At 43.9% G+C, this 18,880-nt stretch overlaps 1 protein-coding gene across 4 annotated transcripts in view; it reads right to left on the bottom strand.

Moving 5' to 3' along the window:
- The window catches only part of CHD8 (chromodomain helicase DNA binding protein 8), a 74,916-nt gene that overhangs the window by 54,177 nt on the left and 1,859 nt on the right, over positions 1–18,880 (bottom strand). The window contains exon 1 of one of the 4 annotated variants that reach the window (XM_084767330.1): positions 4,779–4,861. The exons of the other annotated variants lie outside the window; for them this stretch is intronic. The gene's annotated coding sequence lies outside the window, so the exon portion shown is untranslated. Of the gene's footprint in view, positions 1–4,778; positions 4,862–18,880 lie in introns of those variants that run through there. 4 annotated transcript variants of the gene reach the window in all.

Raw genomic sequence — 18,880 nt, 5'->3', positions numbered from 1 at the left:
TGACCTTCACACATGCACCCTGGCATGGACACCCGCATATCCACAGTAACAAGAAACCTTTAAAGAAGAGTATATAACGTCAGTGCCAATCCAGGAAAGCCTTACTTGATAAGATCCTTTTTTTCTAGCTATCTGAAGACATCAAATAAGAACTCTGTGCCAGAGGGCTGGAGAGATGGCTCAGAGGTTAAGAGCACTGCCTGCTCTTCCAGAGGTCCTGAGTTCAATTCCCAGCAACCACACGGTGGCTCACAGCCATCTGTAACGTGATATAATGCCCTTTTCTGTGTTGCAGGTGTACATGCAGGCAGAACACTGTATATATAATAAATAAATGTTAAAAAAAAAAAAAAAAAAAGAACTCTGTGCCAGAAACATAATGTAGATTTAACAAAAAGACTTTTCCATAGAATTTTCAAGCTTTCTTCTATGTGCTTGTGTGAGTGAAGGCCTGTGTTTGCATGCACATGTGTATGGGGGTGGGGGGTTTACAGTGTTCTTGCTTTGTTTCTGAGACAAGGTCTTAGTATATAATAGAGGTTATTCCAGGATGGCCTCAAACTCATAATCCTCCTGCCTCAGCCTCCCAAGTGTTGAGATAACAGGTGTGTATGCTCAGTGGCCAGGTATCTTTATATAACAATAGAATATAGGTCAGTGTCTCCTCTAGGCTTCAATAACTGAATACTTTCAAGTCCTAGGATCTGTATCAGTTCTACTCTTGGCCAAACCATTTCACCAGCCCATTCCAACTTCTAATACTTGTCCACAAGTTACTCAAAATGGTAACCAGCACAGTTACACATATTTGATATAATGAAAACCTATTCAAAATTTTATACATTTCCTTAAGTCTCAACTTTTTTAGTAGTTATGGCCCGTTTTGTCACCTATGATCTTCCATCTTCTACTGTCGGAAAAATTACAGTAAACATCGGCAGGTAAATGTTGTACAAAAGCAATAGCACAAGAACAGTATGGTGGCTCATGCCTGAAGTCCCAGCACAAACACTACAATGAAAATATCTACTAACTACAAGTTTACCCTGACAATAGCTTATGTAAATACACCTTTCATATACCTTGTTACTTACTCATTCTATTCCCACCTACTCCAGGAGCCAACTTCAAGCGAAGACATTTAAAAGAAAATTGCTTATAAGCCAGTCTTCCTATGTTGCCTAGGCTAGCTTTGGGCTTGGCAATCCTCCTGCATCAGTCTCAACAGGGCTAAGATTATACATATGTCACTCTGTCCAGTAGAAATCGCTTTCCATTTTGCAATCTCGGTAACTGGACCAAGGGACCCGAGGATACCAAGGAAGAACATCACCACAGAGTTAATCTTACTTTTCTTTTTTAAATGAGAAGTTTTATTTTGGGTCAAGCATGGTAGCATACACTTTTAATTCCAGCACTTGGGAAGCAGAGGCAGGAGGGTATTTTTGATTTCTAGGCCAGCCTAGTCTACATAGTGAATTCCAGGATAGCCAAGGTTATACAGAGCCCTGTCTCAAAAATATATATTTCCCTAAAATTTGTCTGTGTTTTGTTTACGTGCATGTTGTTGCACCACATGCACACCTGGTGCCTGCAGAGGCCGGGGGTGTCAGATCCCCTGGAACTAGAGGTACTGACAGCTGAGTCTCCACGTGGGAGCTGAGAACCAAGCCCAGGCCGCCCTCCGGGAGAGCACTTACCCACCGAGTCGTCTCTGCAGCCCCTGAGTTCACCTTTTACTGAGACAGTGCCTCACTAAGTTGCACCGGCTGGCCTTGACATTACTCTGTAGACTAAGCAGACCTTGCACTTGTGGTCTTTCTACATCAGCCTCCAAAGGAGCTATGATTACAGGTCTGCACTACCAGACTGGACCAAAGATGGTACTTTATAACGAGAAACAGTAATTGCACTTTTTTTTTCCTGAATTTTTTTTTCACCTATGTGTAAGTCAATTATTAAGCTTTAACAGCCAGTGTATTATCTCTTGGTTCTTGCTTGCCAAACTTCTCTTTTTTGAAGTGTGTGTGAAATAAATAAATAAATGGGTTTAAGTATGGGCTTAAACATGACGTTAAGAGGAAAAGAAGACAAGCGTACTAGAAAGCATGGGTTTGAGATTACTTGTTTATCTGCTTGTTTTTGAGACAGGATTTCTCAGTGTAGCCCTGGCTGTCCTCAAACTCAGAGATCCACCTGCCTCTGCCCCTCAGTGCTGGAAACCACCACGTGCACCACAACATCAGGCAGGCCTTACTTTTTTGTGATTATTTTTCTCCCAGACAGGGTTACTCAGTGTAGCCCTGACTGTCCTCAAACTCAGGCCTGCCTCAACCTCCCAAGCGCTGTGATTAAAAGCATGAGACACCACAAAGACTTTACTTAAAAAACAAAAACAAAAATCAAGCAAGCAAGCAAGCAAACAAAAAACTGAACAGGGCCTTTGTAGTCCAGGGTGGCCACAAACTTGCAAGCACCCACCTGCCTCAGCTTCCTGAGTGCTAAGATTATAGGCATGAGATCTTACCCGGCTCTTTGACCAAATTTGGGCTTTCTACTTGTCAGTTTAGATTCAATAAGTCAAAAGCCTTCCCAGGTGTGGCAGCTCACCCTGCAACCCCAGAACTTTCGAGGCTGAGGCAACGGGACTGGATAAGTTTTGCGGACAGCCTGAGAGAGCACCAGGCTAGCCAAGGCTACATAGCAAAACCAACCCTTGCACCTGATTTGACCCCACAATAAAGAGTATTACTGCTTCTCAATCCCTTAGCCTGCGCTACAGCGACAGCTCTCCTGTGAGACTGCACCCTAGCTCCCGACTCTGGCTCCCATTTCAAACACATCCGTTTTTTGCTACTTGTGGGCCATCCTGCCTGCACTCATACACAGCTGAGTTTACCAGCTTAGGCATTTCTCTTTCCACATTTCAAATCCTGATAAACCAATAAGAGGCTGTTTTCCAGGTTTTAAGGTAAAGTAACTATCTAGATAACAAAGTGACATCTGACTTTTGTCTTGACCTACCACTGCCCCAAAGGGAAACACAGGCATGTGCAAACCTAGTGGCTGTACTTAATCACTTTCGGGAACATCAGTGTTCCAACTCTCTGGTCCTTGTGTTTTGCCTCAATCTTGCCTGTTTCTATTACTTGTCTATCTTATTCCAACAAATTTTAATTCTATTTTAGTCATCTACCCCAATATCTTCATGCTTTTCAACTAAACAGTGACTGTAAACAAGGGTGAAAGGTCAGGTCCACGAGAAAGAGCTTAGGAGGGTGTGGTGAGTGTAGTTTTCAAATGTGCACTCAGCATTAGTTCTGTATTTGCAGTTTTACATTTCGTTGTTTCTATTATTGTCAGTACAAGTGGACAAAATCTTGACCAGAAAGGATCTGTAAAAAACAATGGGTAAGGGAGCTGATGTCAGTAGAAAGAAAGACAACAGCATGAAAAAAGTCACTAGTACCCCTGGGCTACCGGACACTATCCCCAGAGGGCATTTATTGTACTTACTGTTACAATGAAAGAAAAATACTGCAATAGGCATCATTTCATCTTCCAACAGATGAAGTTACATAAACTGAACTAGAGACACAGGTTCTCCATTTATAGATCCCTCCTTTCCTTAGATGATAATCAACAAATGCCATATTGAGCAATGCTGACTTTTTCCTGTAGTACACAGTTTTAGAAAGCATTGCTCATGTCCATTTAACCTCTATGCTCAAAGACTCAGAGAATAAAGTATTTTACTCCAAAGTATAAACCTTGTAGGGAATCTTTTTCAGGAAGATGAGCTAGAGGCAGACATAAACTTCAGTTATTAAAACATAGGATGGATAGAAGCTTAAACAAGAAATGTAAACAGGAAATACTTTGAAAATAAGATAATCATGATAGCTAAAAACAACCCAATATAACTTACAGCAGCAGAGCACTAAAAATTATGGCATTGAGACATTTGTGAGACTTAAGAGAATCTCAAACCTTAAGCATAAACTAGGAGACATTCAGAGTGAACGAAATCATAAGTTGGGGTCAAAGACTGACCAGGACGGAAGGATAGAGAACACAAGAAAATGGTGCTATTAACTGGGGCCTCTCAGGCCTCCTCAAATAAATAAGAGAGTCTAGGCCATTTTCTCTATCTTCACCATTCTGTCAAATGAGTGGCAACTCTGTTTCTGTTTTCTAATCACTGAAAGAAAAAACATACCTAAATTAAGAATGTAGACATTTGGAGGCAAATATGGCTGGTAACAGCACTTCGTTAAAAACAGAGAAAGCTAAATAGCCAACCATGAAACCTAAAAGCATGTATTTTTCAAAAGCCAAGAAGGAAACTGTAGAAACTGTGTAACGCATACAGGGAAAGGGAAAAGAAGTAGATTGATGCAGGGGTTTTGAAAACGCCACTGGAAGTGGGGGTGGAGGGGGGCCGGGTACATTACCTGCTCTTACTGCCGGGGCTGGTGCCAGTAAGGCCCATACGGCAGAGGCAAGCAGAGGCACGAGACTTTCAGGCAACTGGAGCCCCCAAATGGAGTTGAAGTACATGCACTTGAGCGAAGAAGCTATCGGGGTGGGGGGTGGAGGGGCACCCTCCGAGGTGGGGATGGTCAAGACGGGAAGGTGCGGGGGGTGGTGGGGGTGGGGGTGTGATGCCCATGGAAGCAACAACGTTAGGACGCAAGCTGCAAGATGAGAGGCCTAGCAAGGCCCGAAGGTGAAAAGGCCCTGCACCTCACCCCAGTGGGAGGCAAAGGTGGCTTTACCTGCGGTGGCCGTGCGGCCGGTTCGCTTCTTGCTGTCTCTCCAGCACCAGTTCCCCTCCTTCTGCGTAACCTAACTTGATGCGCTTGCCCGCCCCACACTCTCATTGGCTGAGACACACTGCCACTCAAGCGAAAGCGCAGAGACGCAAAACAGCGCAAGGGCGGGACTAGAGGCAGCTCCCTTCCCCCGCATGTTAGGTTGAGAGCGCACAGAGAGGCCTATCCGGTTTCTAAGGCCGAGACCAAGCCTGCAGCTTGCTTGAAAACGAAGGGGCAGGAGAACAATCCTGAGGGTTGATTCTTAGCACCCACACCCTCACACAGCCGCGTAGAACTCCGGGGAGATGTTCTGCACTAGGCCAGCTCCGCCTCCCTCTGGAACCCCTGTCTTCCGGTGGCCCTGTCACTCCCTCCCACTCCCCTGCACAAGGTGCCCAGGCACTACGTTGCTGGGCATGCAGTGTTTGGCTCTTCCAAGACAAGACATTCTGTGCTGCAACTCAGGAAGTTGGCTTGCATGCCTGACACTTCTGCTTCTACAGAGTTAGCTCAGGTGCCTCTAACAAATTGGCCCTGTCCCCTCCAAAATACACCCAGTCCTACCCGAGGGCTAAGCCCCCATCCTTTCTCTCTAAACAGTCCACCGATTTAGCCATCTCTGCCCATTCCTGCTGTTGCTGAGCAGATTAGCGCCACAGAGATGGTATGCAAGCCAAAATCCCCCAAAGTAAAACTGGTAACTACAAACAGCTGCTTTACTTGGGACCACTGTTCACTCTGAAAAGGATCCCTAACACGCAAATCTTATTTTTCTGTACTCTGGGCTCAGAATCGGGGCAGGGTGGGGCGGGAGTGGGGGGCGGGGGGGGACGACGATCAATTTGAACTTAGACTTGCTACTTTTGAAGACCCCACTGTCACCTACCACTAGACAGGCCAGGAGTACCCCGTTAGACTGTAACGGCTTCCTGTTCACTTTGGCTCTGAATCCTCCTTCGTACTTAGCATCCAATAAACTGCCAAGTTCTACTGACACGACTGCAGTGTATTAGAACAGACCTCAGGTGCCCGCACTGCGCTATGATTATAAGTCAACTACTTTGTATAGATGAGAAAACCAAGGCGCTGAAGGATCCAACTAAGAAACTAAGTAGCAAAGTCAGGACTTGCAGTTTTGCGGCTTTCTCTTACTTGTGCAGTTGCTTGTGTAGAAGTCTCATCACTGATCTTTCTTCCTCCGAATCCATCCTGCACCACATTAACTTCCTAATAGACAATCTGACCAAACGAACTTCATGCTTGAGAACTTTCAGAGACAGCCTGTTACTCTTGTAACTGCATGGGGCATGTCTACAACACTAGCACAGAGGAGGCTAAGGCAGGTGAAAACGAAACAAAGTTTAATAGCACACCTTGCCTTGTCTGTCCTGATTTCCACTGTTATTCAACATAGACATACTAGTCAAAAAGCCAAGTTACTATTACTGTTTTTTTTCTCATATGGGTCTAGTCAATACTGCTGCATGCAAATTGTGTACCACCCTTCATTTGCTGTATTAAAACCTTATGTTCTAAGATCTACATCCCTTCACTATCTCAACTCTTGTTGTCTGAGACAGTCTCACAGTATACAATCCACATTGCTTTAGAAGTCACTATCTCAAGCTGGCCACAAACTCATGGTGATTCTCCTGCCTCAGGCTCCCCAGTGCTGGGATTACAGGTATGATTTCAGGATTACCATGCCCTGTTATCTAAATATTTATTGAGTATACTACTAAGTTGATAATATTAGGGATCCAAATTTAAATAATCCCTACACACCAGGCATGATGGCATATGCCTGTAATTCTAGCACTTGGGAGGCAGAGGCAGGTGGGATCTCTGGAACTGTGAATTTGAGGCCAGCCTGGTGTACACAGTGAGTCCAAGACAGGGCTGTTACACAGAGAAACCTGTCTCAAAAAAAGAAAAGAAAAGAAAAGCGGTATAAAACACATAATTCAGTGGCTCAATCCGCCAAACATAAATGAGAGATGAAGCTGCAGGGTGGGTAAGGGCCAGACAGTATGAGCCACTGCTTACAGGTGTGCAGAAATCCACAGAGACAGATGGAATGGCACGATCAGAACTAAGTTTGGTTACCTAACTCTGGCTTTGAGGGGACGGAAGATCAGAAGATATGGCGTCAGTTAGCAGGCTGCAGTGCACCCAGAAGAGGGACAGATACTGGAGATTTACTAATGTGTTACACACAGTGAGAATAAGTGTGAGGTCTTGGATGGAAAGCTCCATGCAGGAGCCGGGTGTGGTGGTGCACGCCTTTAATCCCAGCACTCGGGAGGCAGAGGCAGGTGGATCGCTGTGAGTTCGAGGCCAGCCTGGACTACAAAGCGAGTCTAGGACAGCCAAGGCTACACAGAGAAACCCTGTCTCAAAAAACCAAAAAGAAAGCTCCATGCAGAACCAGACTGCTCCGCGTTAGGACTCCAGTCTCTGTGGGCACATCTCTCTTGCTTTCAGACCATCTTTTAAACCTTAATTTTGTGAACCACCTGATAACCTTCCAATAAATCCCCTTTCTGAATCCTACCTAGCAAGATGACTGAGGTATGAACTATAGCAATATGATTCAAAATATGATAGGAAGGAGGAAGAGGACCCAGAAATGAATGAGATAAAACCGTGGAATTTAGGCATACTGAACAAGTCAAACTGTAACATTCAATGACTGTAGGAAAGTCCAGTTTGGTGATAGATTTAGAGAGTTGTCATAACTAGGTGGTAGGTGTAAGAGTGGAGCAGAAAATCAAGTATAAGAAAAACTGTCCTGGCAGCCGGGCGTGGTGCGCACGCCTTTAATCCCAGCACTCGGGAGGCAGAGGCAGGCGGATCGCTGTGAGTTCGAGGCCAGCCTGGTCTACAAAGGGAGTCCAGGACAGCCAAGGCTACACAGAGAGACCTTCTCTCAAAAAACCAAAAAACAAACAAACAAACAAAACAAAAAAAAAAAAAAAAAAAGAAAGAAAAAAAGTTCTGGCAGGGCGTGGTGGCATATGCCTTTAATGCCAGCACTCAGAAAGCAGAAGCAGGTGGATTTCTGTTGAGTCTGAGGCCAGCCCGGTCTACATACGGAGTCCCAGGACATTCAGGAATATGTAGAGAGACCCTGTCTCAAAAACAGAAAAGAAAAAAAAAAAAAAAAAACAGAAAAAAGGGGAAAAACAAAAAACCACCAAACTTCTTTAACGTCATTAAGAAAATGTTGGTGTCTATGAGCAATTGGAGAAACCAGGATTTCAATACATAGCTCTGGCTGGCCTGGAACTCAGAGATTCACCTGCCTCTTCCTCAGGAGTTAAAAGAGTGCCTGAGCTGGGCATGGTGGCGCACACCTTTAATCCCAGCACTCGGGAGGCAGAGGCAGGTGGATCGCTGTGAGTTCGAGGCCAGCTTGGTCTACAAAGTGAGTCCAGGACAGCCAAGGCTACACAGAGAAACCCTGTCTCAAAAAAAACAAAAACAAACAACAACAAAAAAAAAAAAAAAAAAAAAAAAAGAGTGCCTGGACTCTACAGGTCCATTTTGTTTTATTTTTGTTTTTTGAGAGTTTCTCTGTGTAGCCCTGGCTGCCCTGAACTTGCTCTGCAAACCAAGCTAGCCTTGAACTCACATAGATCCACCTGCCTCTGCCTCCTGAGTGCTGAGATTAAAGGCACATCCAATTACCGCTGGGCCCTAGGTCCATTTTAAACAAAGCAGCTGCTCTAAGAAATATATGTCTGGGGCTGGATAAATGGCTCAGATGTTAAGAGCACTGGCTGCTCCTCTGGAGGCCCCAAATTCAATTCTCAGCAACCACACGGTGGCTCACAACCACCTATACTGGAGTCTGATGCCCTCTTCTGTCTGATGCTCTCTTCTGTCATGCAGTCATACATGCAAATAGAGTGCTTATATATACAAATGCACAAATCAATCTTTAATATTTTATATATATATATACACACACACACACACACACAGAAAAAGAAGAGAAAAATTCACACTTTTCAAAAGTTAGAAATGTAGAGTTGTATATAAAATTTACATTTCTAAGTGCAGACAACTAATTTAATACTATGCAGATTAAACAAAACACTTAGCTGGAGGCCAAATGCTGTTTAGAATAGAAGACAAGAGCTAATAAAAAGAGGCCATTAGAATTTAAGGATCAGAATGAGCCATGCCAACTTAAGAAAACAGAGAAAGAAGAACTAGAAACGAAGAGAGCAAGCGTACGGCACAGAAGCAAGGAGAGTGTAGGATGAAGAGTGGTCAATTGTGTTAATGGAAAATTATCCACTAGTGGGGACCACCAAGGCAGGTCTCAGTCCCCTGGAGGGGGAGACCTGGTGGCAGTCAGAGGAAGGACAGCAGGTTACCGAGAAGAGACTTGATACCATATGAGCATATACAGGGGGAGGTAATCCCCCTCAGGAACAGTCATAGGGGAGGGGAATAAGGGGAAAATGGGAGGGAGGGAAGAATGGGAGGATACAAGGGATGGGATAGCCATTGAGATGTAACAAGAATAAGCTAATAAAGGAGGAAAAAAAAAAAGAAGTTAAGAACACCTGCGGAAAAAAAAAAAGAAGTTAAGAACACCTGCGGCGGGCTAGAGAGATGGCTTAGTGGTTAAGAGCACTGCCTGCTCTTCCAAAGGACCTGGGTTCAATTCTCAGCACCCACATGGCAGCTCACAACTGTCTGTAACTCCAAGATCTGACACCCTCACACCAATGCACATAAATTGAAATTAAATAAAATATTAAAAAAAAAAAAAAAGAACACCTGCAGCTCTGGCAGAACAGAGTTTCAGTGTCCAGCACCCATATGGTGGCTTGGAACCATCCAACTCCATTTCTGGAGGATCTGATGCCCTTTTTTGGCCCCTGTGAGTACCAAGCACATATGATTGCAGAAAACCACCCAGTCCTCACACAGCTTGCTCCTGGCTTCAGGGTAGCACAGTCAGCTTTTCACTCTGCCTCTGTAGCCTCTTCTCTGCTCTCTTATCCTTGGGTATGGGTACTGAGTTTCACTTTGGCCCACCGCTCTTTTTTTGTTTGTTTGTTTGTTTTCTCAAGGATATCTGCCTCAATTACTATTCCTTCTTTTCTTCAATGAATGATCTACCTGCTCTCATGCCTTTCATCTCTACTTCTGAGCAGGACACCATCTCCTGACTGCTGCTCTACCTAACTGCTTACTCAACACTCCTCCTTGGTGTCCTCTCCAGTCTCCCACCACCATACATAACGACCACCTTCCAGCAACCTCCGCCCAATCACAGCCAGAAACCAGACATCCTCTTCTTTACCTCCTACATCCAACATTTAAATTTCCCATCTTCTAAATATCTCCGGTTTATTGTCTACCTTTGCTCCACCGGCTCGGGTTATCGCTGGACCACCATGACTGTCGTGTAACTGATTCTTGTCTATTTAATCTGTTCCTTTTCCTTTTTCTCTACCTCCCTCCCCCAACTGCACACGGTACGAAGGAACTGAACCCAGGGACTGCTCTACTCCTGAACTACATATACCCACCCCTAGTTTTCTTAACAAGCCTGAAATAACTATCTTGAGGAAAATGAGATATAGAAAGATTGTTAATTTGTCAAGATCCTCCAGCTGGTAAAAAGCAGTGTCAGTCAGATTCCAATGTAGGCAATGTACCTTCAGGCACCCTAACCACTGTGTCCTGAGGTGTATGCCCTACTACACATTCTTTCTTAGCCAGGCATGATGGTTCAGGGCTCTAGCGTCAGCACTCAGGAGGCAGAGAGCCTGGGCCACAAATAGAGTTCCAGGCAAACCGGGGAGAGAAAAAGGCTCTATCCAAAAAAAAAAAAAAAAAGCCAGGCGTGGTGGTGCACGCCTTTAATCCCAGCACTTGGGAGGCAGAGGCAGGCGGGTGCTGTGAGTTCGAGGCCAGCCTGGTCTACAAAGTGAGTCTAGGACAGTCAAGGCTACACAGAGCGACCCTGTCTTGAAAAACCAAAAACAAAAACAAAAACAAACAAACAAACAACAACAACAACAACAACAAAAACCCCTAATAATCAATAAAGTCTCTCAACAGCCAATACTGCTCCCTTTTAAGTGGAGGCTGGATAACCAACTACAGTTATCCAGTTTTTTATGTCTTTCCCTCCCCTGTTAGAATGCACGTTCCTCAAGGGCAAAACTATTTATAACCTGTCTTGGTGGAAATGGGCATTCACTGTACTTTCAGTGAAGAATGTATCTAACCTCCAGCCAAAGGTGTGAGGGAAGCCTCAAAGAGTAATGAGGAGGGTTCTGAGCACAGGGCACGTCTTCCTGCTGAACACTGACAACAAGTGAGTAGAGACACGCTTCCCTCCAGAAACATTCCCAAAAGCAGCACAGAATCCTAAGTATCTTCATTTTTTAGGACCAATAGCAGACATAGCATCACACACAGCAAAAGAAGCCGTACAGGGCTCAGCAGTTAAGAGGGGGCCACTCGCCGGGTGTGGCGGTGCACGCCTTTAATCCCAGCACTCGGGAGGCAGAGGCAGTCGGATCGCTGTGAGTTCAAGGCCAGCCTGGTCTACAAAGTAAGTCTAGGGCAGCCAGGGCTACACAGAGAAACCCTGTCTCAAAAAAATAAAACAAAAAACAAACAAACAAAAATATGCTCATTAGATAGAGACTTAGCAGAGCTGATCTGCAGAGCAGAATGATGGAGACCAAGACACAGCTGGGCTTCCCAGCTGGAGAAGCAGGGTGAAGAGACCTGGTCCTAACACACAGAAAGGACCTCAGTGGACAGGAGTATCTCAGCATCTATCTGGAACAGTTCCACTCCCCTCTCAAAGCCTTCCTGTGGGAACTTACAATTCCTCAGCTGGCTAGGCTGGGCCTTGGTAGTTTGCAGGCCTGTCTCCAGCACTTAGCTCTGTCAACTTGCAGGAGAGAAGTAAAAAGCAACAACCAAGACCTGTACAAATATTTAAATGCCTCATTAAAAAAAATTCCCTAACAAGATAGAAAAGACAGGTAAAAACTCTGTGTATTATTTATACATCCACATGTAAATAGGGAGCTGACTTGATATATCCCTCTAGGAAGGGACTTTATAGGTTTTTTTTAAGAAAGAAGGTGCTGAAGAGATGGTTCGGCAGATAAGAACATAGGCTGCTCTGGCAGAGACTGGTTCCCAGCATCCATTGGAAGTGGCTCACAACCATCTATAACTCCATCTCTAAAAGAATATGATGCCTCTGGCCTCCATGGGCACCTGCACTCAGTGCACACACCCACACAAGTTTAAATATTTTTAGAAAGAAAAAAGATTAGGGGCTGGAGAGATGGCCTAGTGGTTAAAAGCACGGACTGCTCTTCCAGAGGTCCAGAGTTCAATTCCTAGCACAACCCTCTATAACGTGATCTGATGCCCTCTTCTGGGATGCAAGTGTACATGCAGGCAGAGCGCTCATAAATAAAACAAAAATAAATAAATCTTTTTTTAAAAAAAGGAAGAAACAAATAAATAAAAAAGATTAGTATAGGTGAGAAACAAGGAAAAAATAAAACACTGAAATTGTTTTCATGTATTTTGCTAGTCCCTAGTAAAACCAAACCAAACCAAACAACAACAAAACCCCTAGTCACACCAGGCATGGTATCACACACCTTCTATCCCAGCACTCAGGAGGCAGAGGCAGTCAGATCTTTGTGAGGTCAAGGACAGCCTGGTCTACATAGTAAGTTCCAGGACAGCCAGGGCTATGTAGAAACCCTGTCTCCAAACCTCCCCTCTCCCCACAAGACAGAAACAAAACTCCAAGAAAAGAAAAAAGGAAAAATCCAGAAATAGATGATAACAGCTCACTGGGCTAGTGCTGGCCTATCACATACAAGGCCTTGAGCCCCATACCTATATTTCATCAAAAGAAATAAAAAGAAATCAATTAGAAAAAGCTTCTCCAGCCAGGCGGTGATGGCACACACTTTTAATCCCAGCACTTGGGAGGCAGAGGCAGGCGAATCGCTGTGAGTTTGAGGCCAGCCTGTTCTACAAAGTGAGTCTAAGATAGCCAAGGCTACACAGAGATACCTTGTCTCAAAAAAAAGAAAAGAAAAAGAAAAAGCTTCTCTTTCATGTAGCTTACTTAGGCAAATGTATGTGTAATAAAATCTTATTCCTTCCTCAAATTCTGTTATCTGGACTGCAACTAAGCTATTTAAAAAAAAAAAAATCACTAATTTCTCAAAAAAACAACCTAAAAAAAAATCTATCACTAATGGAACAATTTACTTATAAATACTGATATCCTGGAGGAATAATTCTCAAAGATATATGCAGTGAATTCGCAAAATATGTAGTGGGATTTATTTTATTTTTTTATTTTTATTTTTATTTTTGGTTTTTTCGAGACAGGGTTTCTCTGTGTAGCCTTGGCTGTCCTGGACTCATTTTGTAGACCAGGCTGGCCGAGAACTCACAGCGATCCGCCCACCTCTGCCTCCCGAGTGCTGGGATTAAAGGCGTGCACCACCACGCCAGCCTGGGATTTAAATAAAAAGAAAAAAAAAAAGACAGGAAATTCTAAAGGTTTCTATAATGACCACAAGAGACAATTCCAAAAACCCTGAAGGATTCACAATTGTTTGATATCTTGCCTGCCTCTCAAATGACTTTAAGAATTCAATCATAGCCAGTGTGGTGGTGCACACTTCTAATCCCAGCACTTGGAGGCAGAGGCAGGTTAGGGTTCGAGGCCAACGTGGTCTACAACCAAGGATACACAGAGAAACAGAGAAACCCTGTCTTGAAAAACCAAAAAAAGAGAGAGATAGAGGGGGGAGGGGGCGCTGGAAAGAGAGGGGATCCAACATCCTCTTTTGGCCTCTTTGGGCATCAGGCATGCACATGGTCACATATATACATGCAGGCAACACTTATACACATAATTTTTTGTTTTGCTTCATTTTTGTTTCTTGAGACAGTTTCTGTGTAGCCCTGGCTGTCCTCCAACTCAGAGATCCACCTGTCTCTGCCTCCTGAGTGCTGGGATTAAAAGCGTGTACCACCAATGTCCAGCTACATTTTTTTTTTAATTCAGCTATGACTGAGGGTGTAGTTCAATAGTCGAACAAAACTTTGAGTTCAATCTCTAAGCACACCAAAAAGGAAAGAAAGAAATTTACTTACTATATAACGTTTCTCAGAAAGTTACTGACCTAATGTTATAGGTTATGAGCTAAGCACGGGACTCATGTGTATATCCCCAGCGTTCAGGAAGCTGAGGCCGGAAGCTGGATGCTGGCATCATGTTTAAGAGCACTTGCGGCCCTTGCCGAGGACCTGAATGTGGTTGGTGCCTAGCATCATCACGGGGCAGCTCACACCCAGCAGCAGCCCCAGCCCTGGGGAGCGGATGCACTCTCCTGGCCCTCACAGGTGCCATCAACATGCAGGTGCTGCACATACACTTAAGGTACATGAAAATAGGTAAGATAAATAACTCTTAACACCAGCAAACAAGCCAAGCCAGTCTAGTTATTGGATCCTTGCCAACCTGGGTTATAAAGTAAGATCCTGCCTCAAAATTTAAAAAAAGGGGGGATTGTTTGTGTGCTAGAGACAGCTCTGACCACAGTTCAGATCCAATGTCCACCGACCTAACCAGCCAGATCTCCTGCAAAGGCCTGTGATTCTAGTGCCCTCTTCTGGCCTTTCTAAGTGCACAGCACCCATACATATGTGCAAACACCAACATAGACACATACACATGCATAAATGAATCTTTAAAAAAAAATAAACCAACCCTTCCCCCCACATGAGAGAGGACTTCTGTGTATCCTTGGCTCTCCTGGACTCTTTATAGACCAGGCTGGCCTCAAACTTACAGAGATCTACCTCCCTGAGTGCTGGTATTGAAGGCGTGTGTCACCACATCTGGCTACATTAAGTGAATCTTTAAAATAAATAAATAAATAAAAGTGCCAGGTGTGGTGGTGCATGCCTTCAATCCCAGTATTTGGGAGACAGGCAGTAGATTCTCTGTAAATTCAAGGCCAGCCTGGTCTACGAAGCGAGCTAAAGGACAGCCAGGCTATGTAAAGAGACTATTTAAAATAATAATAATAGCCGGGCGGTGGTGGCGCACGCCTTTAATCCCAGCACTGGGAAGCAGAGGCAGGCGGATCGCTGTGAGTTCAAAGCCAGCCTGGTCTACAAAGTGAGTCTAGGATAGCCAAGGCTAAACAGAGAGACCCTGTCTCGAAAAACCAAAATAATAATAATAATAATAATAATAATAATAATAATAATAATAATAATAATAGCAGCCAGGCGGTGGTGGCACACGCCTTTAATCCCAGCACTTGGGAGGCAGAGGCAGGCGGATCGCTGTGAGTTCAAAGCCAGCCTGGTCTACAAAGTGAGTCTAGGACAGCCAAGGCTAACCAGAGAGACCCTGTCTCGAAAAACCCAACAATAATAATAATAATAATAATAATAATAATAATAGCTGGGCGGTGGTGGCACACGCCTTTAATCCCAGCACTTGGGAGGCAGAGGCAGGCGGATCGCTGTGAGTTCGAGGCCAGCCTGGTCTACAAAGTGAGTCCAGGACAGCCACGGCTACACAGAGAGACCCTGTCTCAATAATAATAATAATAATAATAATAATAATAATAATAATAATAAATCAAAGTTTTTTTTAAGTTATAGACTCTTAGAGCAAAAAGGTCATTATGGAATTATCTTACTGGATTGTTGGAGAATCAACAAAAAGCCTACCACTATCCCATTTTAGGTGCTGATATACGATATACAGGGAAGGATACAGTTCTAGAAATTATTGCTAAGTAATTTCAGTAGAATGCTACTGAACTATCATTTTGAAATGACGTTATATATGATAAATTTCTCTGGAGACAGGCAGAAGAAATAAAATCAGGGATATTTCACTCTTTCAACAATAAAGAGAACTTATTAGTAATCATGTATACTAATAAATAATTATTCTTGGAAATCTTTTCAAATAAACTAGGGAGGCCATATAATGATAACCTGAACTTGAAGAGGGTAACGCTCTGTCTAGTTTCCTAAAGTGCCCACTGCTTAGAACATATTCTTGGATCTACTCCTGCTGAAGAGGGGTGTGAGGTGAGCGTCTATGCCAGGCTCACTGCTCTCTGTGCCTTCTGAGGTTTCTGGGGTTTCGGTGGTGCTGTAAACTGGACTCAGCCCCTCCTCCTGGACCTTTGAAAACTGTTCAACCTATCATTAGTGATCAGAATTTAAGTGTCTCAGTTTTTAAAGACTCTTGTCACAATCTGAAGGCAAAATATAAGATAATGTAAGTTGAACATTTCACTTCATGTGACATCAGACAACTTAGGGATCCTGCCGAAAGACAGAACATAATGGGCAATTAAAAAATTTTTTAAAGGAAAAGGCTGCGTATGGTAGTATGGAGCAGTTTTGCATATTTAGGGGACTTAAGGAAGATCAGGCGTTCAAAGCCCATCTCACAAGTATAGAGCAGACCACAAGGCCAGCCTGACCAACATGAGTCTGTAAACAAAAGACAAACAAACAAACAAAAACAACTGCCCCTGGTCAAGATCCTACTACTCCCTGATGAGCAGCTGCAGGCAATTAATGGCCGCTAAAAGAAGAGTCTGTCCTGTGTAGAGATGAGCCCTCCATAGTCGGCCAACCCTAAATCCATATACACACAAGCAACACCGATCAGGACGCGCTAGGTTTTATATGTACATAAACACACACACATATATGCATATATACATATAGCATAATTAAAGAGGAGGCCAACACTGTGAGAGAGCAAGGACATGGAGGTACTAAAGGAGGAAATCATACACAATGCTCATGCATGAACTTATCACCTAAGGAACAGCTAAGAAACCTCGGGTACCAGCATGCTCTGTAGCTTAAAATGTGAACATTCATACTAATAAGAGGTAGACATAAGCCAGGCATGGTGGTGCACACCTTTAATCCCAGCACTTGGGAGGCGGAGGCAGAGGCAGGTGGATAGCTATAAATTGGAGGCCAGCCTAGTCTACAAAGTGAGTCCAGGATAGCCAAGGCTACACAGAGACCCTGTCTCGAAAAGGTGTGAGCCACCACGCCCGGCTTTATCTCTCATCTCTTATGATGAAAAAATTTAAACACAAAGTACAGCAAGAAAATACAAAACTAAATTTGACTTTCATAAACACACATAAAACAAAACTGTGAGGTTAAAAGGGAAGGGCTTATCTAGGACAACATCTGGAATGCAGTGAATAGCTGGATAAAGTTTTTAGGCAAAAGAAAAGAGCTTTGCCTGTTGCATAAAGATACAGCTGCCACTTAGGTACTAGACAGCCACCGAATCACAGGACCAGTGCATTAAGACAAAAAGTGAACAACACCCTAATAGGAAGACCATGAATGCTTAGAAACTCACTCCAGAGGGAGATGACACGTAATTGATGACACAGGAAACAGGAGCGCCTACTAGTGAATCAAATGCCAAAAGACAGTAAATACTAGGCTGGCCACAGCAGCAGAGGCAAGACCAGAGGCAAGCACAGTGACTTCTACTAGTGGGGGGTGGGGGAGGCTCCAGGGAAAGGGGCTTTATTTTTGTCTTTTTTTTTCTTCCAAGTATTAGGTTTAATTTAAGCTTTAAAGAAGGAAGAGTTCAGAGCTGTGGGTAAATAACTTCACAAAACCATTTGACACTCATTTGAATGTGGTAGTTCTTACACGGATTAAAAACATTGAGGCCTAGCCGGGCGTGGTGGCTCACGCCTTTAAACCCAGCACTTGGGAGACAGAGGCAGGCGGATCACTGTGAGTTTGAGGCCAGCCTGGTCTACAAAGCGAGTCCAGGACAGTCAAGGCTACACAGAGAAACCCTGTCTCGAAAAACCAAAAATCCAAAAAACCAAAAAACAAAAAAAAAACAAAAACCAACATTGAGGCTTGCCAGGCATGGTGGTGCACGCCTTTAATCCCAGCAGAGGCAGGCAGATCTCTGTGAGTTCAAGGCCAGACTGGACTACAAAGTCAGTCCAGGACAGCCACAGCTGTTACACAGAGAAAAATCTGTCTTGGAAAAAACAAAAAACAAAACAAAACAAAATAAAATAATTGAGGCTTTTTCTTTTAGTAAGCAGGAACCCTCAAATTAATCTTCAGGCGCAGTACTGTTTAAAGAAGTTCTCTTTTCAAAGGGGGCATATATAATGGTTTCCCTTAAAGAACCCCCTCACCACCATCTATTACCTACGAGAAACTGCTCCTTCACAGAAAAAGTCATTTTTACCACAAAATTCTGCCCCAGTAGGCACACGCCCTCTCTCACTGAGGAGTCCTACAGGAAAGGCTGTTCTAGGAAATACTAGACTTCTGTTTCCTGGCGACACAAAGTCAGCTGGGCACATATACTGTCCATCCACATCTGAAAGGACTTGGCCAGTTTGAGTCTTGAAGAAAGACAATCAAAGAGCCAGAGGCACGTGACAGACCAAACACAAAAAAGACGCGCGGTATGGTAGAACCTATCCCTATCCGTACATTCCCCGCCAAACCCTTTCTTCCTGCTCTTTTGTTATTTCAATTTAAAACCTCCCTTAAGCCAGTTAAAGCCTGTCTTTTTCTCTTTCTCTTTTATTTGGTGGGGAGGACTGAACCCAGAGCCCCATACACGCTAAGTACTAGCTCTACCACAAAGCTACATCCTAGCTGTGCTTGCCCCCACCCCGCTGAGCCTGTCCACATGCAGGCGTGCACACATACAATTTCCACTGGCCAGTATCTTTGCCTCATCTGGCAGACTCCTTTTCTTACCACTTTTACTTGGAACAGGTCCTAAGTAGAATTATACTGTATTTCTTACCATACCATTTATTATCTTAATAGTTGGAATAACTCTAAAATAGCTCAACTAAGGTTCCCACTTTCAAGATTCTGATAGGATTGAATTTGTATAATACAGGAACCTGGGAGCCAGAGTGTAAGGGACCAAGAAAGACTTCAAGGTCATTCTCCTTGGAGGCCAACCT

The sequence above is a fragment of the Acomys minous genome (assembly GCF_964271855.1).
Source record: "Acomys minous genome assembly, chromosome: 18".
Classification (NCBI taxonomy): domain Eukaryota; kingdom Metazoa; phylum Chordata; class Mammalia; order Rodentia; family Muridae; genus Acomys; species Acomys minous.
The sequence above is the reverse complement of the archived record's forward strand: the minus strand, read 5'-3'. Positions and strand labels throughout refer to the sequence as shown.